We start from the raw sequence: 23718 nt of genomic DNA on the forward strand, positions 1-23718 counted from the left end.
TTTCTGTTTACTGCGGAACTTTGTGTTGCTTTAAGTTGAATGAAAGTGATCCTGATCTGTTGAAAATATTGTAAAAAGTTAGTCGACATGAAAGGATGGACTATGTAAATTCTATTAATTATGTTATCGAATTACATTTTTGAGATTTTTAGTGATTACTAACTGAATTTTAAGTGTAACCCTTTCCCGCAGAGTTGTTTCTTCATGAAAAACAGGCGATAAATAATGATCTTTTTTATGTAAGAAAATACACCATCGCTTACCTTTTTACCGTCTAGCTTACAAACCGTGGATGGAACGACGGTTTCATATTTACACGTAACACACGTTTTGCTCATTGCTCATTCTCTCACTCTCCCGTGCGCCATCAACTGCTGTTTGGTTCGCACTGAAACCAACCGCTGTGTTTTGTTGACCGTGCTGTTGTGTTCCGCGACGAAGTGGTCCGTGTGTGGTTTTTCGCCCTGTCCAATAAAAACTAATAAAACGCGAAATGTTATCCTCCCGTACTCCAGGATTTACAACACTGGACAAACTGTGAGAGTTCGCACGTATCGGTTGGCGTGCGCAAATTCACCCGAAATGGTGTGTGGTCTCGTCTTCAGCGCACTCACACGCACTTCACGCGCTATCAGCCCGCGAGTTTGTCCGTGCGTTATCATCTCAAGGTGCATCTTGTTGTGAGAAAAGTCTGGCTGAACGGGTAAGAAAGACGTCGTACAGAGTCTGCAAGTAGACTGTACCGTGCGCCAAAGCATTGACCATTCGCGTTTATTTCGATTCCGAATGTGAACAAATGCCGGACGACTATTTCAGTGGCGCAAACAACCCGTTGCAGGTGTTGTACGTCATCGAATCGATGAGCGCGACGTAGTTTACAGTGTTATTTCCGTTTTATTCCAACCTCAATCCAGTGTCGGTCAGTGTCAGAAAGTGATTTGTTTAAGAAATCCCCTATCAACATCAAGCATAGCCTCGGTCGATGCAGTGTTTGCTTTGTGTTGCGCGTGTAGTGGTGCTGGTGGCGGTGGTGTGGTGCGCATTGTTTTGACGTTTGGTGCAGACGTGAAAATATCGAACGAAAACTCTGCGTGAGAAGTGAGCAGTTCTATGTGGGATATTCGGAAGGTCATGCGTTGTTTTTGGGGTCAAATGCTAGTGGTGCTTTTTAGCCAAATTGTGCATTTGCTAAAATATACATATTAGGAAAGCTACATCCATTTGAATTTGCTCATAATCGCTCAAGAAAAGAGACGTCGTGGTTGGAAGAAAAACAGGTGAGAGGGTATATTGATTTTGTGTCAATTCGAAACAACGGTACCATATATCAGGGGTGGTCAACCTTCCTGAGAATTATCTAAATTTAAAAACAGTTAATTTTGTTTATGAATTTCCTTTTGCTCTAAGCATCACAACATATGTTTAAATTATGTATGAGTAGCTTTAAAAAATCATTAACGGGGGGATATTTATTTCATTTTTATTAGTCAAATTGTTTGCCACAAGGGCTATACAATTACTGAAGTCTTACAATCTAAGAACATAAAAACTAAACACGAAGGGAGCAAAGACGTGGAAGAAAAAGAAAAAAAAACTATACAAAGGACTGAAAGAGGGGAGGGTAAAACAAGACATTAAGGATTGGAACAATGAACGTTGGAATATGAACTCATGGTATAAACTGTTTTGATAGTAACTTCGTTATTTGTTATTTTAACGTTATTCGTTACTACATCTCCTTAAATTTTGAACTTTGTGAAAACGATTTCTTTTGTGATCGTATCATGCAAATTCCTTAAATCATTTCATCTGTTTTATTAAAACATCATTTCATTGAAATTATCACTTAAAAAGTGAATTTAGAATGCTAAATTGTTCACCCCTGTCTTACAGCAAGAGAGTATAAATTTCTGTTCATGCTCGCTCATTCTCTCACTAATGTTGCTCACGCAGCATCTAATGTATGCTGTGTTCCTCAGACGTACAACCTGCTCCAATGTTTTTACAAAATCAACGTGTGCAAGAAGTAGCACGTTATTTATGTAAATATACAATTTTGGAATTATTGAACCTAGCTACGTGTAAAAATTCTTTGCTCTTTATATGCGTATCACATAAACCATATAAACGCTATTAACTTCTCATGTTTAGCTTCTGATTTGTTGCGAAATTTGGCAAAAGGTTTAATGAAACAACAATAATGACGCCTATGAACAGTTTAATCGAAACTAGTACACGAGTTATGCTACTAGGGAATGCAACAAATCCGATCGTTACTTAAATTACATTCGATAGAAAAAGCAACATTTCCAAAAGGGATATAAAATGGGACAAAACAAAAACTAAATGAGATGAGCATTTTTTATACTCACCATAAACTAAAACAGATCGCGGATTTTTTTTTTGTTACTTCGACGTGTTCTTCCTCATTTAGAAACCGCATGTGAAAAACCTGTTTGTTCGATTGGTCTCTAGCACCGAAAACGATCGACAACCGAACAAAGCTACATTGCGGTGAGATGAGAGTTCTCGTCCCCCGGTGAGAAGAAGATGCTACATTGGAATAGGATTTCACTTTTTGTTGATTTGCTGTTGCGAGTACTATTCCGTTCCGTACCGTTGCACTGGCATGCGATTGCATTCCAGTGGATCAGATCAGACTCGGCACGCCTGCATTGTGCCGTCCTAGCGCCGGGAAGAGTCTGTGGGGTGAAAGCAAACATACGGTGAGCAGTGAGCGAGGTGTGAGAAGTGAAATCTTTCACGATCGTGCTCGGGCTCGCACACCAACCATACCGAGCAAGATGAGGATAGGAAAGCGAATCTAAACAGAGGGGAAAACTATAAATGCGACACATGAAACACAATTGCAACGAGCAGCGTGCTCAGTTATATTTTTGTAAATCCGATTCAATTAATTCACATCTTATAATCCGTTTTAGTTTCAAAAGATGCGTTTGGAGGAGTGTGGCTTTCGCTCTCTTAGCAGCACTGGGTGGTTAGGCAGATCGTACTTCTATTGTCCCTAGAGGAATACACAATTATATCCCGCAGGAGACCGATCAGTTCACTTTCATCTCAATTGCCTGCCGCGAGCCGAAAGGAAAACTGCTGTGAAAGTGGGTCAGCCGAACGTAGCTCGGGGTTTTTCTTACCAGCCTACCCTACCGAAACCTTTTTCCCTAACGAACTTGTCAACCTGGCGTGGGTACGCATACTCGCGTCAACTTTTCCCTTCTTGCTTGCTCTTTTTAAACCCTCGTAGCACAGCCCTGCATCGTCGGTCATGTGCACCGTCGTAAACATCCGAAACCCACTGACCCAGAGTCCCCGAAAAGTACGACCTGCAGCCCATTCTATGACGGCGTTCGCGCACCGAGAGTGGCGCGAAAAAGTGCATTCATGTGCATTGAGCCATGATCGCGGTCAGTGTCCGTGTGGTCTGCCCAGCGCGGCGGGGAATCACCCCCGAATGGGAGGGAATGGAACCACGCAATGAACTACGCTTACCAACGGTGATGTGCTCTGCGTGGGGCTCGCTGAATGCTGCCTTCCTTTTTCTTCGTTTTTGCATGGCTCGATGCATTGCACTAAGGGGGGGTACATCTCGTGCTGCAGCTGGTCCAACATTGATGCGATTTTTCCAGATTTCCCACAGCCAAATCGCTGTGATTCACGACTCTGATTCTTGGGAGTCGATTGTTTGAATGGCTACGTGTCCTATTTTATTTTTAAGGGGTTGAGCTCGATAAATATTCATGAACCACTTTGTTGGAGCCTGCTAAAGTGGGTGAAGTACGCGATGAGTTGTATACTAACGTAAACCCCGGTCAATTAAATATTTAAACAAAGTTGCATTATTTGTTGATTGTAAATAATGTGTTTGCTTCTTGGTCAAGATCGTGTGGATCAATCAGTGTGCTAATATTGATAAAACATTCTTAAAGTTTTGCAATGTTCCATGATGGCGTGTTAAATCTTTGGAATTATTAACATAGAAAACCATCCCGAAGCTTAAACTCTGCTTTTATACGTTCTCCGAAAGTGTCTTAAACCTCACATTTAAACACACACAAACTGTAGAACGAAAATAAGGTTCCAGAATGTGAAACTTTTAATCCATCATTAACGTGCCTGCTTGCCGGATTTGCATCCCAAAATGCGAATGTGATGCGATTTTACGACTGCCTGCACGCTGCCTGCCTTATGTGCTTATTTATGAAAACAAAAATCGGCTCAAAACATGTGCCTTACTGTGTTGCCGCTGCAAACTTTTCACCGTTTTGCTAACAAATTTTATCATAAATACGGGAAAGAGGCAAAAAACAAAGCAATGCAAAAAAAAACTCAAAATCACGCACATACATAAAGAAAACATTCGTTTACATTTGCAAAAAAAAAAGTTTCTCCCGGCGCACGAGATGGCATCATATTTGAGGTTCATTATTTCACTCAACTCCCCCCATGCCATGCCCTGGCCGCATACGAGGCTAATCTCCGCGAGAGCAGAAAAAGATGAACAGATCATTTTCCGTGCACGGCGACGGTTCGCCCACAAGGCCCCCCATTTTCCGGGGCCAACTTCCGAAGCGGCACCTTTCGCTGGCGCGGGCACTAAGTTCCAAGCAGATTATTTTTTTGTTCCATAACTTCACGCGAAACAACCGGTGCGTACCGAGGATATGGCGTGCGTACACACAATGGCAAAACGGATCATCGGATCACGGTACGACGGCTTGGGCAAGATGTTGTTTTTATTTGGTTGCTTCCCCATCGCCTGCCGCCTGCCAGTGATGATGCCACTCTGCATCACTCTTACTTTTACGTCATGGAGCATTTTATGGCGGCTACCTGGTACAGATTTGTCTGAGGAGGTTTTTTTTGTTTTTCGGGGGGCAAAGTCATAAGAAAAGAAGTAGCAGATACACATTAACGGTGGGGGCCTCTTAGCGAGTCAGTTGGAAGGCGAGTGGCCGTACGGTTGGCGATCGTCTCTTGACCCCGCTAAGAGGTTGGGGATGGTTTTGCATCAAGTTGGGACGGCATTGGATGGCTTCTTGAGCATTACAGCGGGAAGTGAAGAAAAAGAAAAACAAGATTTTTCTTTTTATTAATTAGAGAAATTTCATTAACCTGGCTTTCATACTTACGAGAAGCTGTTACGATCGTCATTATTTCATCATACTCAAGGTTCAGTCTTCAAGGTTAAGTAAAAGATTCGTTAGTTGAAAATGTTCTTTCAAGAAATAAAGAGTTTCGTTTTTATATCATTTTTAAATTAATATTATCAAATTGAAACATGGTAGGCCGAATGATGTATCGAGCACTTTGTGGCATCTTAAAATACAGTGAAGTGAGCTTTTTTACAGAATGACAATTGACTGGAACAGTTCGAAAAGGCATTGTTTTGTACCCGAATGTTCCACTTTTCAACTGATCAAAACCAGTCTGCTAATCTTTCATCATTCCGACTTTAATTTCGACTTCTTATGTGCACGGATAGTGCTCAGAATGCAATCGATTTCTCACCATCAGCTTTCCCTCAATTTCAATGGCGGTATGTCGTTTTTTTTTTGTTGCTTCATATGATTTATTAAACCACGTTTAAATAACATCATGGAAACGTGCGTGCCGCTGGTCGTGGATCGGCACGTGATGCGAAGTTTTGAAGTGAAATGTTTACATCCTGAACAGAATGCCGCCAGCGAGCGAAATGAGACGCAGCAACCGGTGGAAAACTGTTACTGTTTCATTCGCACACCTTCAGCCAGGTGCACGGTTCGACGTACATGAAGGCAACCCCACAATGGCAAACAGATGAACGAATGGTTAATGGGAATCGCGTGAATAGTTCGATGGTAAGTTGTACATCCAGCACCATATGGGCTATGCCGTGCAATGAAAATTGCAATGATTCGCTCGGCCTTACGGCGGCGAACGCCATGCGCAGGGCAAACCGAGGATCGATCCCCCAATACCGATCGATTGTTCGCGTGGCATTATGAGTGCGATGGACGGAAGACAACCACCACCGTTGCATTAGCGATGTGTTCGAACATGGTTGCTTTTTTGCCACCACGAATGTTTTGCGTCTTGACATGAGACCTTGGCGTTGGGAAGGTGAGCTGTTTGAACTCGCTAACGTCTCCAAACATCCGATGACGAGATGTGTACGTTTGGTGCTGTTCGGTGTAAAGCAGCCACCGAAACCTGTTTCTGGGGAATTGGTTGGAGTTTTAGCTTCGGTCTGCTCAGTGTTTTGCGGATCAATAAATTGGCCGGTGAATGTTGGAACTCGGATTTTTGGCCGATTATTGAATGACCATCACCAGACAGACGAGAGCAAGGTTTAAAAAGATGTTACAAAGATGACTTTCCCAGTGGTTCAGATCAACTTTCAATCAGTGTATGGCTTTTAAAAACGATTCAGCAAAGTTCGAACTGTTAATCTAATATAAACTTATTTGTTGTGATATAATCTTATTTTTTGGGAGATCAATTAAAACTTGTGGCCACTTTATATCACTTAAATACTGCTTTATCACGCGATAAGGAAGAATCGTTATTGAAGGTTATGAAGCGACTGATATTAATTCGCGAATAGTGGTACCTCCGAAAGCTCATCATCTTCACACAAACAATGAACAAATAAAGAATGTAAAACGATAATATTCCAGCCAAAAATAAATGCTATAATACAAAACACATTAAGGCTTTAAGCGCTACAGCCGTCAATGTCAAGATGTTTCTTCGAGGGTGTGCTTCGTTTGGGTAAACAAGACGCCTGAGGTAGTTCTGTTTGAATATGGCGATATCTGAAAAAAAAACAGCTTGTTCGTATAATGACCAAGCTTTTAAAGCAAAATAAAAAAAAGTACGCTGGGTTCTGATACGATAATGCCCGAGGCACCTGAAATCGGTGTCAATGCGAAAACTTGCCGAACCCCCCGCTTTTGTTAGAACCGGACCGAAGTGGTGTGAAGGTGTTTCCTTCATTTGCTTTCCTGCACATTGATATTTCTTTAATCCCAGGAATGAAGCCGGTTTCGGAACCGTGGGCTAGATTTAACTTTACCCACCGCTGGAATTCCATCCACAACTGGCATAGACCAGTTTGAAGCGTTTTCCGTTTTCGCAATCCCCGTCTGTGGCGGGTGAGAAAATTTTCCGCCCGTTTTTTTGTTGTTTGTTGTCTTCCTCTATTGACGTTCCAAATTTGCACAATTCGGTACACTATGGGGTCAATCGGCATTAAGATTTCGATCGCTTAAGGCATGATTACATCACGATCGTTTGTGCGACAGCTTTCAGCGTGTGTTTTTTTTTGTTTTGCTCTCCGCTGTACAGCTATTTCACAGTGTGTTTGTTACTTTGCCGGAAGCCATCGGTAATCGAATCAAATCGCAACACGGAATGGTCATTAACTAGCGTGTCAGATTCTATCTAGGGGTAGTATAGAGTGTCGAGCACTAGAACAGTTTGTTTTATTTGTTTGATAATTCGCTCAAGTCGTAACACTGATTATATGATATTGTATTAATACTTCAAATATCGTATCGGAGAATGAGCTGTGCGGGACTTATTATTCATACACATTCGATAAGTTTGTACGATCAATTAAAATATAACATTAATGTAATAAGCAATATAATCATTTATTGTAATACAATAATATTTTTTATACCCAAGATGAGCCTAGGCGTTCGGTATAATAGATCGAATATCTTAGGTCGATGTCTTTGCTGAAATTAACTTTTTAACATTTTCTATCCTATTTCTAGTAATCTTTTTTTTAATTTGTTTATAAATCGAGATAAATGTTTTTGTAATATACTTTTGGATCAGAATTCTTGATTGGAGTTTAGTTTGAGTGTTTTGGGGAAAGTCGGATTTTGAAGGCAATTTTTTAAGTTTAAGCAAAATAAATGTTTAATTCTTTATTATATTCTATTCAATATATTCTGTTCCAAATTGTATTTATTTTAAGTTTGCATTATTGTGATTTTAAACAACTACGCGTATCCACTGCGAACAGTTAACATTTTCCCCATGTAGTAACAGCCGCACATGAAAAACGGTCCTTATCAGACTGTCTTCCAGTGATGTAGTTTCAAACACTGTGCTCCGGGACACACCACGAAGGATTTACCTACACCACCGTCCCCGTGGAGGCCACAGCATTCCATCACAGGGTGCTACGAAGGTGCATGTTACTGTTTTCCAGCACGCTGTTACTACAACAATGATATAATTAATCAGACCCAAAGAACCGAACAGCCTGACCGATCCCTGCTCACGCCACCAATGCCGGAACCACTTGCAATCTGCAGCACGCTAGATAAAGTGTCCATCATAATGCTCACGGCTTGTATGTGTGTGTGTGTGTGTGTGGGTTCACGTTCTATGATTTGTGCGAACGGAAGAAAACCGCGAATGTCCGGCACCAGTGGAAGCGTGTGTCCTCCACACGCCATCACCTTCTTCGGTCACTTTTTGCCTTATCACCATCGGCCGGCGGCTATGCACACACGAAGCATATTGGGCAAGGGACGGGCAGCAAGGGTGGGTGGGTTGGTCCCTGGACAGCTGCGTGCATGTTAATCCGTTCCCAGCCCGGGTCCATCTGCGTATTACGGTCCACGCTGTGGAGGTGGCGAAAATAAATATGTTTATTATTAGTGCAAATCAGAAACTGTCGCAAGCAGGCAAACTGGCAGGTTTATCCCCCTCCCACACAGCACACAGCACCGGTGATCGTTGGGGGCTTTCTGGCCAAAAATGGGCAAGCTTTCCGCCGTGTTCGCCGCAGTTGAATCGCTCGTCAACAAGCGTGTTTCGCCCGGCGATGGTAACATCCCCCGGAAAGAGAGAGAGAGAGAGAAAGAGCAATAGGGAGGATTGTAGAATATGTGTCATTTGTACGGATGTACGTTGGAAAATTGTGACACCACCAGACACCCGGACGTGTTTCAGTGCCAACCATCCATCTCGACAGTCTTGGGTGTGTTCTGATGCGTTATGTTCATGTTTTTGAACGAGCAGCACACGAGACACGAAGTTGACCATTCGATCGCTTCCCACGCACGCTAACCGACCGTACGATCCATGTGACCACCCCGAGCCGGTCGAGCAAGTGCGGATAGACACGTGTATGTTCGCTAGAAGCAGAATTGCAGCCTGAACTGATACTGGCTTAATAACCATAACGAACACGAACGTTGCACAATTCATTCGCCCTAATCGTGTGTGGCTTTCGCACGGAACGAGCCGCATGCAAATCAGATAAATTCCACAGAACCGTCCGCGGAGGGAAGCAGGACAACTTCACGGCGAAACCGAATTGAACATTTGTTTTTTTTTTTTGGCAATCTGCTTGAAATTGAGCCGAGTTTGAAGCTGTGCTTTGAGGGTGAATGCGTGCGAGCTCTGTTAGTGTTTTACATGCAGTAACTTCAGGAACCTGACAGGTCTCTTTGCAGCCTCACATGCTCAGGAGGTCGTCCGGACTTCAAGTACTGTTTGTGGCCCATCAGAAGCGGCGATGAAGGGAAACCAATTTTAACTGCTAGCTTTGTTAATGGCAGATATAGGTTTCGATTCGATCAACCGGTACATATTTCTCATAGGGCTAACAAGGCCCCAACAAACCCATTCGCGGCATATAGCAACATTTCCCTCACAACAAGCAAACGCTTGTTAATCAACTCGTTGTGGAACACTTGGAAATCGCAACGGAAGATGGTAACGGATATGAATGTGGATATTTTGGGTGCCTTTTCCCTGGGCACACCCCGTAATGCCGGTTGATTGGTGTGGAATTCTGGTTCAATTTTTCCCCCCGCCTCCGCGAAGGTTTGAAATTCACCTCCACGGCTGATTTTGGTAGCACGTATTCATAAATGAGCGCGAAAGGGTGAGACCTGCGTCAGCGGTAGAACGAGGCAACTCCCGTTGCGCTTTTGACTGCAACCACTAGGAGAGGCATGATGATTTGAAGCCGAACAAGAGCGCGCCATGTTTGGTGGTTGAGACTCATCCGATCCCATCAGGGATACGCTCGGTCCCGGGACCGCTTGCGGCTATCGTACGCTTAAATGATTGGGGGCGAAACCACCTAGCTTTTTCCCACGGGCTCCTTTCAATCGCCGCACATGAAATATTGATGCCGGTACGGTTTCCCACAATGTGTGGCCAGGGGCCCTTTTGGGGTGGGTGGTGGTCTCGGTTCGACATGACTCTGTCCCAACGATATGTGTGTTTCAATAATTCGGCACACCGGAACCCGTGGACCGTGATTTTCTCCCGCCGTTTGTTACACAATGCTGGGCGCTGTTTAAGCACTGTTTAACTGCTGTTTAAAGAGGGAAGCGAGAGCGCTTTAATTAGCCGACTGCTGGAATGTGTAGCCCGCGTTACCCCGGACCTACTTCCCGGGCTGGCCGGTAATTGTTGGTGGTTGATTAATTGCCAATGCTCGTAATGACATCGCGCACAAGCGGGATGAGAGGAGTGTGGGCGTCGTACCGAACGTCGTTAACACACGCGTTCGGAGAAGATTCTACCGCCAGCAGTGGAGCGCTCACAAAAAAACCGAGCGATAGTTTTTCCGTAAATCCCCCGCTGAACCACGGTTTAGATTGTAATTAATTGTGACAACCTTAAGAGAGCGGGTGCCCCGAGTGCTACGCACCGTGCAGGCAAACCGTCCCGTCGAAGGTGAGGCAAAACTGTAACCCCGCGGAAATGCCGCGGGGGCCGTCCATTGTTACGCCTGTTTGCGTTATGTCAGGTTATTAAATTTCGAGCGAAAGTGTTGTCACCGAATGGAAAAGACGTTGCCTAATGGAGTTGCATTAATATAATTTTGCAAGCAACCGTACCGCTTCTAGCATGGAGGTTAGAATTGAATTTGGAAATTCAAACATCAGCAATGGGTTCGGGTACACGTGGTTCCGCCATTAAATGCTCGCAGCTAATTGAAGCTGGTAACAGTGTCGGTTTGAAAAAGCACTCACTCAAATAGCGCGGATTCATTAATGCGTCCGAAGGGACAAAGCCGGAAGCGCAGTTTACCTTTTGAGAATAATTTGCCTTTAGGGGTAGAAAACAATATTGTTTGTTACACTATGCGTGGCTTACTGCGATGATACTTCCTGCTTAACAGCACCGAGCATTTCATCCATTTTTCTTACGACATCGTTCATCCCGGTACACTGTTGACTTTATATTCGTCGTCTTGCCTTAGACACGCTCATGCCTTTGCATTTTATTTACTACCGCAGTTTTCGCATTCGAAATTCCACAAAGCGTTTACCATATTACCTTTCCCCAAATCAGAACAATTTGGCAATCCAGTGCTGCGGCGAAACATCTTCAACCCGCAGCCTGGGAATAAATCGACATGATCGACATTTCGGACGATTTATGTCTACCATCCATCGAGCCAATGCCAACGCTACCGTCTGCACATGGCACTATTTGTTATTCCAATCCAGTCACGTCGCATCGATTTGAGAGTGTGATTTAAGTGAATGCCGCCAAGATTTGTCCTCCTCCCGGGGGTCGAGTGTTTAGACAAACCGAGTGGCTCACAGACAAAACGACAGCTACATGCGGAGTTACCACAGACATGTGGACCCGGTGCCGAACGGTTGCCGTACTGTCCTGGGGTGAATAATACTTTGCACAGGTGACATTGCAAACGCATTCCATTCGGGTTGTTTTATTTCTTGTCTTTCGTTGAGATACGGTCGACTTGGTGTGTCTTATGAATTTTCGACAATTAATTACCGTGTTCCAATATTATTAACGTTATGTTACATCAACGGAATATGAAATGAACCAATTAATCACTTTGAGTTTCTAAGGAAAACAAGCTTTTTTAATGCATTTGCTGTTACCACCTCGAGTGACACATATTGTTCAATTGGTATCTGCTGCTTTTAATAAAAATATCTGGACACAACCCTTTACGGGCACAATATTAGAAACCGGTTGCATTAAATACAAAAAAACCGGACCGTATGCATTTAATTTGGAGCTACGGTTGCGGTATCACTTGTCCCAGTAGCTACGACCGACGGGTAACGTCACGCTCATTCAACACATTTACACCAATCCGGAAATGGGTTGGCTTGTGATGGTAGTGGTATATATTGTATTTACCTACAACAACCAATGAACACACTACGCAGTACGCGGGCAACGATAAACGTTTGACGTTTGACCATTAAAAATAACTCGCGCGCCAACGCGGATTTGTGCGACCGGAATGCAAATGTGCAGCTGCATTGTTGTTTTGCTGTTCCGCCAGTGCCGCCGGCGGTAAACTGGTGAGCAATAAAATCTTCTATGATTCGACCCAGTTGTCGTGCAGGCGGTCACATCTCGCGTGCAGAGGCAGAAAGTAGGTTACTGTCGTAGGTTTTTTTCCGGTGTTATCGTAAAAAAACACACATTTATTAGTACCAATTATGGTACGCATTTTGGTAAAAAACCAACATTTTAATAGGTAACATTTAGCTGCTTACATGGCCTGTTAAATGCCATGAACTACCCAAAGCTAAGTAAGAAGTGGTTATTATGTCGGTTACAGTTGTCTAGATAGCATTAAACACGTGTTCAACCGGTTCAAACGTCTCCACAATTGTATTATTAGATTTTTCATTTTAGACGTTTATTGAGACATATATTGCTCATTTAAAAGAAGCCCTATACATATGTGATATTGTACCACAAGATCAATAGCTAAATCAGTTAGGTTAATTCTACCGGTACCGCGGAAAACGCGTATAACTTTCGTTGTTAAATCTTCCGCGGCTGCTGTTCCGCAGCGTTGTCCATCTTGAACAAAGCCGCGTTTCCACGCGTGTTTGACAGTCTGCCGCGGAGATTTGGCAGGCGACCGCGGCGAAGTGGCATACAAGTTATACAAGTAGACGGCCCATGTGGAGACGTCCTGAAGGAACTTCTCTTCTTAACACACCTGTCACATTTCTATGAGCTGTATATTGAACTCTTTGCTAGCGAATTAGTCTCGTCAGGCTCCTGTGGGTAGATCATGTTCTGAGAATGATACCAGACGACCTAACCAGAAATGTCTTTTTTAATTCGTCCACTGTTTTACTTAGCTTCTCTGGTTGTGTTGTTCTGTAACGTAATTTTTTAATATTATTTAAGTGTATTCTAACCAAATAAACAAAAGTGAATAAATAATTGAACAGTTTGTACTCTATTGCCACCCGGTGGTTCTATGTTATCGTGTCTCGACAACGTCGACCTAGCAATATCGCAGGTTGTTAATAGAATTTGGAATGGGTATGATGGTCTGTAACAAGCATTGACAATTCGGATATGGCAGTCTGGCAAGCAAGAGTTGAGTAAGCGACTTAACAGCTTGAAGTTCGAGAAAAGTATCGGCAATCTAGCCACTGATTCACCTGTGTCCACAAGTGCACTTTGCTTCATTAATTCAATGTGTGCTTTATTTCAACACTTACAGTAGCACAGGGAAATGAAGTTACCACATAACAATTGTACAGCTGCTTCAAATTTTTGCTGTGTAAACTTGTTTGTTCAAAGTATTTTTGTGAACTATGAGAGCTAATCTTCATGATCGTACTTCGCTCTTTAAGCAACATGGCCCCAGTGCAACATAGCGACTGTGTTGCTAGTGTCAGTTCCACTGCCCGAACGCATCCGAGGTTCATCCGTGAGAACAACTCAATCAATCATGAAAATCCAATTATTTTGCCGCGCAACGAAACGAAATGACTTCTTTCCCGAGCTGCATGTTGCGCTGTTGTGCGTATCATGTCTCCCTAGAGCGATATGCGAATGATACGCGAATTAGTGGCAAATTATTCCACACCACGCACACGGCAGCGAGCTGGCTGTTTCGCATCCTGCCACTACCGGTGGAGGTGAAAGATGGAAGCGCTGGAGCTACAAAACGAAAAAAAAAAGAATCGGTAACCAAACGAACTGCAAACAAATCGCAATCCTATCCTCTGGTTATGCTGTTTGGGGTCAAGTTTGGTGTGTTATGATGTCGGGCCGGCCCCCAATGCACATACACACCAATTCCAATTCTCCAATGCATGCCAAACTAATGCAATCAACAGCCAACTGACCAGTGACGCGCATGGCCGAGCAAATGCTGCCGCCCCGGACGCGGGTTTCAACTGGCTCTTAATTAGCCTTTTCCGGTGTAGCACTTCCGCGGTTGACACGGCGTGTAGGGATGCCCGTACCGTGCGTGACTCGGCGATGGATGGAAGGATTTAGAATCTTCAGAGGATTTGTGCCTCTCTGCTGCCTCGAACCACCCCTCCTCAACTCCAGCGCTCATCGCACCATATCGGCGGATCATCACGTTCGTCATTGGCGGAGGTTTTGCGGACATATTCGTACCTCCGAGCGGCAATCCTGGGGGGACACGACCGAGCGCGAGACTTATGGTCCTTCGTGCCGGACGCAAAGGGATTGATTATTCACCCGGTTCTCGGTAGTGACCAAATGCTCGGCACAGTAGGGAACGCGGTACTCCGTTATTGTTTATTCTGGGTGGCCCGCAAGGTACCCGTTCGCTTTGCCGATTTTCCCCGACGCTAATGACATTCCGACCCCCGAGCCGCCAATACGCTACGGATGCATTCGGGACGCATGCTTACGGGGTTGATTGTGTCAATATTGGTATCTAACTCGCGAAATTTGTGGCCTCGGCCAACGGTTGCCAGAACGAGGATCGCGAATGGCCATCGAGGAGCCGATCGATAGCGGAAGTAAATTTGATTGCGCACCGAAAATGTGGTGCGGGATTGGAGCGTGTTTGATTTGCGCACCCGGCGGCGTACAATCCGGGCGTACAATTTACTGCGTGCGTCACGCAATGGTGGTGGTGCCCCGGATTCAATTAGCTTTCTTCTTTCGGGGTGGAGAGTTTTGTACGATCCACTGACGCTGGGGGAGATTTATTAGCTGATACACAGATGAATGTTTGTAAAGCAGCGTGGAGAGAAGGCGAGCGTAGGTGGTAAAGGTTTTGAGGTTAACCCATTATTTGGTATTTGAACCATTTACATGAAGCATAGCTTGTAACATAATGACATCGTACGTGTGTTTAATTTTCTGTGACAATGCTTTGCATGCTGAAATATCTTTGGGGAATCTTTACGGACCTGGTCATCACTTTTAGCTACGGAGGGAAATTGAGGATGATTATTTTACGCACTGCAAGCAATTCTGCTAGAAATGAAGGAAGGGTTCGTTCGCAAGAAAGGGGTGGAGAAATAAATTAAAGTTGAATAAAAGAATCTCTTGTCGCAACAACATAAAACTTAATAAACGTTTTCTTATTCTTTTTTAGATTCTATCTACAGAGCGATTTGAATGAATGAATGTGGTGCCAATCCTGTTCAAAAGAAAACACTTGTAAGTATGACTGTGCCTTCGTTGACAACCTTGAACGTCTCTCTAAGCATTCACATAAGAGGCGAATCTTTATTCGTCTGCCCAGCTAAAAGTCTTAATATCAATAAAATGAAACAGCAACAAGCATACACATCTACCACACCGCATTTGAGATATTATCAGCATATCAATGAATGCGAAACAAGAAAACCCTATAAGCATGATTGAATCTACCACGTTGATACTTCATCCGATTACGTACGTACCGTATTGTTAGCTTTGACAGCAAAGTGTCACCCGAACCGTTCCACACCATTTGACAGTGACGTAAGTGTAAATATTGAGCGCAAGTTTACTCAAAACATCAACTTCTTCGTGGTTAACATGGTTTGAAGCTCTGAAGCATTTCTGAACGCAAGGGAGTAAAACATTTTGTACAAAAAGTAATTGAATTAGAAAAAAAATGTTTCTCCAAAAATAGTTCCATCCAGTAGGACAATATGGCCACTTGTACACAACATCAGTTTATCAGCATCATCATCCAAGTGCGCTGTACCGACCGATGTGCTATCGTGCGTGACCCGTCAACCTTGAGCTGATCGATTCGGAACCCCGCCCAATGCTCGGCACTGCAGTTGGCAGTAAAACTAAGCGCAATGTTTACAACGTTCCTTTCTATGTCACGTGTCAAACGAGCACACTTTGAAACGCGTGGGGCAAAAAGAAGCGCGTGCTCCGGTTCAATCGTGCTAAAGTTTCCGCGGGCTCCGCCGAATGAAGAGGGAGTTCCATCGTCATTATTCGCAGTTTGTGACACGATGTACAACAACGCATGAACCGTATCGAACCATTACACCGTTCGCGATCAGGTGAAACCGATATGGGACACCGGGCGGCATGAGACCGTGCGGGAACCGGTGTAGCATGTGAAGCTAATTTTTCATGGCAGACTACAAGCATTGATGCTCCGCAGCGGAACGATGGATGGTGGCCGGATCGAGGAGGTGTGAGGGTTTAGTGTAGTGGGTTTTTGGGACAAGTGTGGTACACATTTTTTGGGGACATACATTGCAGTGCAAAAGTGAACATGAAATTGGTTCTGACGCACACGCATTGAGTGTGTTTTTACAGTGGATTTAAATTATTTGACGTTTTAGGAAGAAAATAGGAAATCTTGTAATTCTTTCTAATAAGAAACTTAAACTCAATTTCTTTTAGGAAAGAAGATCAATGTACTAGAGGCTTTTCATTGTCATGGGTCTGCTTGGTTTTTACTCAACATTTTTAAAATAATCAAACACCTGCCGGATTGATTTTGAAAGCCAAACTTTAACACTTCAAGGTCGAGGTCGAAAGCGGAAATTGAATCGATTAACGCCGCACGCTGTTTGTGTACACCGTTACAAAGACACCGCTTCCGGTGGCACGATCCAATTTTCCACAGATTTTCCCCTTCCCTTTCTCATACGCCCCCGTTGCTTCGTTCACATACACGATCGCCTGTTTTTTTTCTTTCGGTGGCACAGCAACCGCCGCCAAATGCTGCGTGCAAAGTCAGCCTCATTTTGCAGCATCACCGTAACCATGCCACGGCACCAAAAATTACCACCGCCGCCGCCGCCAGGTGAGAACCCAAAATAGTAATGTTGGCGGTCCAACGGTGGCGGGTATTCCAATTTTCGCGCCCCACCACCGACCGGCAGCGCCCCCGGAAAAGTGTCCAATTAATTGATCAATTTTTCAAATCCCTTCAACCGCGAATGATGCTTTCTGTGGCCTGGCACCGAACCGGACCCGGGTTTGCCATTGTGTTCCGATGGGCCGGCAGTGGAATAGCCGTGTAGCTGCCTAATTCGGCACCGAACGATGGTGGTTTTGTTGGTCGCACATAAAACCGCTGCCGGTACATTTGTGGTGTTTTACCATTTATTAGCACCTGCTGGGTTTTATTTTTCTTCGCGGCTTAGCTGCTTAGAACGGGATACGAACGAAATTGTAAATTCGAGCCTCGATCGCGGCTGCGAATGGAATGGCTATTGATATCTTTATTAGAAGGGTTGGTCGGTTAGCTGCAAACGATAATGTCATCATTTCGTTTTATTACCCCGTATTTTGCGGGATACGAGTGGAAGGCTTTTATCAGACAAAAAAAACTGTTCGAAAAACGGTTAGTTAATTGCATCTATCGTTACAAAATACACTGTTGGATAATACGAGAGAAATTTTGATAAAATTCTTTTACTAAATAGAGTATAGCAATATTAAGGGTAGTTTAAACTTTAACTCGCTAAACCGGAAGCTGTCAATGGTACAAAATTCTGTTTTAGTACAATTGTGATCACTATTCGTGTACAAGCATTTAACCACCGTTAATAGAATTAATTCACATCACCTTGACGCGCTTTTTCTGTACGACGCTTCTAAGACTTTAGAACAATTTTCACCATTCTTTCAATAAGCCACCCCCAGATGAAGGTGTCTTTTGGTCCTTCGCAACAACCAACGATATACAATGTCTTCTTTCACAACACATCTCCGGCGCAATGAACGATGCCACCCTGTTTATGAAGTTATAATCGTTACATAAAGACGTTTCTGCTCCAGTGAAGAGTTCCCTCATCGCTAGCGCGCAGCGTTCGGGAAAACAATTCGTAATTGAACCATTAAGTCACCTCTTTGCTTCCCTCGATGATGCTTCTCTAGCAGCGTCCAGTTTGAGGAGTAAATTGTGTAAGAGTAATCGACTGGTTTTTTTGTTACGAATAAGGCAATCGTTTGCGGTGTGCTATCTTTCCTTGACCACACCGGGCCACGCTAATGTGTGTGTGGCGTTGGGTCCTCAAAGTTTCACACTTCAAGTATGAGGAAAAATAGTGCCAAAGCAAACCACTGCTGTAAAGCACACTCATCAATCAACCCTTTTGCATTTTGTCTCAGTTTTTTCGTGACGAGTTTGCTCCACTTATTGCTCAGATCTTTATTGTTCACTAACCACTCGCTAGACAAAAGCACATATGTACGAGATTCGCACCACGATCTTTCTGGAATGGTTAGTTAGAAATTTTGATTTAACTTCTCGCACTCGCCGTAGTTCTGCGCTATAATGAGATGCATGATACAACTATCTTGATCGTTGATCCATACTTTCTCCCCGTGACGCTTTTTCTGTTGTTGTTTTCGTTGCGGCAAACTTCCCCAACTTCGCTCGCGTTGGACGTTTGGACGTGTTTCGTGCCCGGTGATGTACGGAAAATGTTAAACCCGACCGATTCCCTTCATAATCGGAAACAACCGGTTTCCGGCTACGATTTCTTTCGTAACCAATCTCCATCCCGTAGCAACCCTACAGTCGTTTCTGGTTCGTTTCGTAGCAAATCAGTTGCATTTGAACTGGGAAGCGTTTGAATAGCTCCCCCGAAAAAAAGGAAGCTTTCTAAGCGTTATGCTTTGTGCAAACTTTCAACAATCGCATCCCAAAACGAAACTTACGGCACAATAAGCCGCAAAGTGGCATATCAACACTCCTGCATAGATTTAGCAACGCAACACAAATCCTTTCGAGATTTGTTTTTAATTACAACCACCCGAACTGAAGCACCGAAGTGAACCTTCACGTGGTGAGTGTGGTGGTTTTTGAAGAGCTAAACTTATCTGCTGAGAGTTTTCGAAAACCCATGCCCGTGCAGCGATCGCACATGCTTCGTACTCCGCACCGTTGTTTCAGTTCAACGCTATTATCCACTGCTACACAATTCCCACAGTAGATTGGGCGTAGAAAAGCGCTACGATTGTTTTATGTTACGCTTCGATGGGGTTGCTTAATGTTTTCCTACCTGGATGATACCTGTTGCCAGGTGTAACAAAGTGGAATAACTTCTTCGGTTAAGTATGTTAGCGCTTTTGAGTGTTGCTTTTGCATTTCGCACGCACTGGATGCTGGAAAGCTTTAATGGAGATGGTATCATACGCGTACGGAGTGCGCCACACTGTTATGTGTGGAATATTTTTCTCATATACTATTCGCAAATGTGCTATTTCTGGGCATTTTTCTTGTGCGCATGGAAGTTAGATCGCGAACATTAACTTATGTTTTGGTAATGGAATGATTTCTTTTGTACCTTTTTTGTGTGCAAACCTGTGTTCATTGTCTGTGCTCATTGTTCATTTAGTCTAAAATTCTGTACTTAATAATTCCTCACTTTTGTCTTCATCGGGATTTTGATTAACTGCATTTATGTAATTGATAAATTGTTTGAAAATCGCTCATTCTTGGTGGTATCAGGGAAAACTAGTTCTTCCCAGCTTTGAGTTTTTGTGCAAATGGATTGATTGGTTAATTTTAGAAAAATTTCCCATTTTTGTTTCATCATGGGACAAGTTGCGTATTTGGGTTCTAGCGATTCTATTTCATTGCATATTTCACATAGTTTCTTCAGAGTTTCTAATGTTCATTCGTTTGAGTGTTTCGTTGTTGTGTACCTTTCCGTGAATTAAATAGAAGTTAAGGTTTTTCTGGTTGCTTGTCATATTACTATTGTGTAGATTTCTCCATATTTGTGTACATATTTTCGGTTGTGGAAGTTGTTTTAAATAATGTTCGTAAATGCTCTTGTTTGATAAATTTTCTCTAATTTTCCTCGGAAGATATGCTGTTTCTTGTATAACGGATTTTATGCAGGGAAGGTTTGAAGCTGAAATATTGGGTGGATTGTCTGTGTTTTGCAATGCGAGCTTGGATATAGTTGTGAATTCTATCGTTTTTGTGTATCTATTTGTCAACAGAGCTTTACTCTTCAGATCTGGCATCTGTAGACCAAGGCCACCTTCTTTAGTTGGTAGCGCTAACGTTTGAGCTGGAATTCTTAGTTTCCCTCTGTCCCATACAAATCTCGTTATTTCTGCCTTGATTTTGCTGATCTGTGAGTTCAGTGGAGAAAACAGTGCAGCAATATACCATATCTTGTGTAGAATATACGTGTTGCAGATTATTACTCACCTTAAAGTTGCTGATTGATTGAACTGGTAGGAAATAGAAAAGTGAAGTTGAACGACAGACAGATTTGACAGTAATAAATTTATTCTTAACTTAACGACGTACTAGGTAACACACACGTCTTAAAAAATGCTTATTAGACTTCATGTTATCACTGATCCACAAAGGTCTGCTAGATACTTTTGTGATATGATCGAAGACACTGAAGACAACATGATACAATGAGACCATCAGAAGCCTGAAGTACCTCCAGGCAGCCTCCGTCATACTCTATCAATGCAATTTAAAAATGTAAACGAAGATTTGCGTATGCCAAATTACGGTTTAAAATCGTTTAAAGTTTATAAAAGGCACAGAATTTGCTTCCAATATTTGGTGCTAAAGTATTCAGCATTTCTGGCGATATTATAAGAGAAAAACATTAAAACAAATATAAGCCTTAAAAGCCTTTCAATGAACAATTAACTCCCTGAGCTGTCAAATTTTAAAATCGGCTCATGAACCACTTGATCTAAACCTGATTTTGTATATGCAAGGACTATTATATGCTTTTAACGAGCGCAGGCCGCGTACTGTCTTATTTCTGACCCACTCTGTTATGGAACCCTCACTGTACGACATAAATAAAAGTCATCGAAACAATTCATACACTCTTCAAACGCAAACATCGGAATGATATTAGCCTGCACTCGCTCCGTTAGATTCGTTCGTTCATTAAATTCAATTTTTGTAACTCGCGACCGTCTCTTTCACCCCCCCGCCCTGCGAACTGGCAGAGTCAAATCTATGCTAACTTTTGCAGGCACCACTACGCACGCAACGTAGCGAAAATAAATCGTGAAAAATCAATTACAATCAATGTTTGTACGGAAAACTCTCCCCGTACCTGCTGCCGTGATTGAAGGGTATTAAAATATGGAAAAAGCTAACCCAATACGCGCGGCCCGCCAGAAACACATCACCGAATCTCTGTGACCGGTGAGGCTTGATTTTTATTTCAACACCCCAAAAAAAAAACGGCTAACAAAAGCAAATGTACATAACCTCGGCACCATAGAATTAGTGTGAAAGTGTACCGCCGTTGCGGGGACCGTTTGTACAAACATGTTCGGGAAAAAAAATAACTTCTCCATCACCAGCCAATCCGGTTAGACAATGGTGACCTAGAACGACTGCAAATAAATATGAAATTTTTAGTTAACGTTTTTTTTTAAAAACATCGAGCTCGAGATTTTTAGTTGCAAGTTGTTTTCTGAAACACACACAACCACAAGAAAGCAACAAAAATAAACATCGAATAAACCCAATTGATCATTCGTCAATGCTTTTAGCAAAAACAAAACAACACCACGCAGCATAAAATCCTCACCTGCGCCTCACTGCAGAGACCTGCCAAAATAGTTTGGAAAATTTTATTAAATATTCATTTGAGAGTTTCCACAGTAAAATCATCGCTCAACTCGATCCGTTTGTATCGTGGCAGTGGATTAAATTTAACCGAGCTGGATGAATTGTTAGTGGCCGGAAACATATTTCAGGTTATGTGACGATGGGGATTGCCTTTCAGCCTTATCGGTTTTGCGGTGTTACACCCCAAACGGATCCGACCTTCGGTTGTGATGGATGCGGGTGTCTCCGGGCCGCCGTGAAACAATAGACGCGTGCGGACAGGCACGTCATCCGGACCGATGGCAAGTACAAGTTGTAGTACCCACGCATCGATAGTGAAAGCTCTAGAGCGCCTGGAAAAGATTTACTCACATGAAAACACACGCTAAAAGATGGTCCGCGCGCCGGGGCTCAACATGGCGCTCGTTGTTTACGTTGATCGTCGAGCAGACGAAGTGAGAGTGGGAATATGGGACAATCGGCAACCAGAAACAAAAAAAGAACCCTTATTGGAAGGAAATGGTAGAGAATCAACTGATCGGCCTCAGCTCGCAGTGCGATGACGGAGGCCTTCACCTTGACAGCAACCATAAATCCGTTCGGCTGGCGGTTGATTGATTTATGAAGCCTGGTCTGGTTTGTGGATTTTTTGTTGTTGTTACTTTTCCATTTTACGGTGAAGCTTTTCTTGCGCGCGTTTTTTTTTTGCTGCGTACGTTCTAGCAACCGTGCAGGCTGCCGTTCCACACACCAACACGAGGGGCGCTATCAAATTCGCACCTCACGCTATTACAATGCAATGTGAAACAGACGCATAAGGTCTAACAGACGCTAGACGAAGGAAACGACAAGTGTAGCAAGGTGGTGGATCGATAGGAGCGGGACTAGCGGAAATGGGAGGAGGTTGAAGGTTGGAAAATCCGGTAAGAAAAGGGTGTACAAGCGAGAAAACACACACCACAAACCCGTACACCACAGGCCGGCAAAATAATGCCGGCTGTGCATGAAAAATGCATCGCAAGGCAATATGCGAACATGAATGATGACAGTTTGCAGTGTCATTTGTTTTCGACGGGGTGGGTTTTTTGTTTTGTTTTTGTGCGCTAAAATCTATCTGCTAAGCTCGTGTGCGGCATTTGACCACTTGTGAACAATCGAATGGCGTGGGAGTGCTTTCATGTTTTGTGTATTGAAGCAAAATTTGTTAACGTTGTTTTAGGATTAATAAAGCTTTACTTGTGGGTTTTTAAATGTTTAAAAATAATGTTTTGAATTCTTAGATAAAATATTGCAAGTTTTTCATTTATTAAACGTATTAACAAGTGCCAATACAGTTCTGCTCAGTTGTGAAATACTTTAAGTTTTTTTGAATAATTTTATTAATTCAAATGTTGTATATAAATATTATAAAATGAAAATGATACCATGTGTAACACTCTTTGGATTCCATTAATTTATACACCACTCATGGCTAACTAGCATTTAACCATTTTTCTTTCCACAATGCCCTTGGCACGGGTGGTTAAATGGCGGAAAAACAGTCTGCAATCGTTTCAACCATCCATCGTATTGGCTTTCTTTTTCAATGCGTCGAATTTTCCCTTGGCACCTCGCTTACTTCCCGCTTCTACGCTTCCACCACCATCCACCATGGTTCACTTTCTGTCGTGGATTCGTGCGCTCTTGATCGTAACGCACACGGGAGACCAAACGGTAGCACCATTGTCACCCTGCGTAACCGACTTTTCGCGCTCATCGTTTCGCATTTTCGCCTTTCCATTTACGATCGCATCCATTTGCTATGCTTTTCCCGCAAACGACGATCACCAGACACCACCAAACCCTCCAGACGCCCTTCTGTGCGTGGCGTGACAGTCGGTGCGACGGGTACCCTGGTTTCGCTTTCTCCATTTTCGCATGATGCG

At 43.3% G+C, this 23718-nt stretch overlaps 1 long non-coding RNA gene across 1 annotated transcript in view; it reads left to right on the forward strand.

Moving 5' to 3' along the window:
- Window positions 1-1065: 1065 nt before the first annotated feature.
- Window positions 1066-23718, forward strand: part of LOC128297762 (uncharacterized) — a 31568-nt gene continuing 8915 nt past the window's right edge. Inside the window, exons 1-2 of the long non-coding RNA XR_008287247.1 lie at window positions 1066-1277; window positions 15368-15432. This is a non-coding gene — a long non-coding RNA (uncharacterized LOC128297762). The remainder of the gene's footprint in view (window positions 1278-15367; window positions 15433-23718) is intronic.

Source organism: Anopheles moucheti, chromosome 2 (genome assembly GCF_943734755.1).
Source record: "Anopheles moucheti chromosome 2, idAnoMoucSN_F20_07, whole genome shotgun sequence".
NCBI classification, from domain to species: Eukaryota; Metazoa; Arthropoda; class Insecta; order Diptera; family Culicidae; genus Anopheles; species Anopheles moucheti.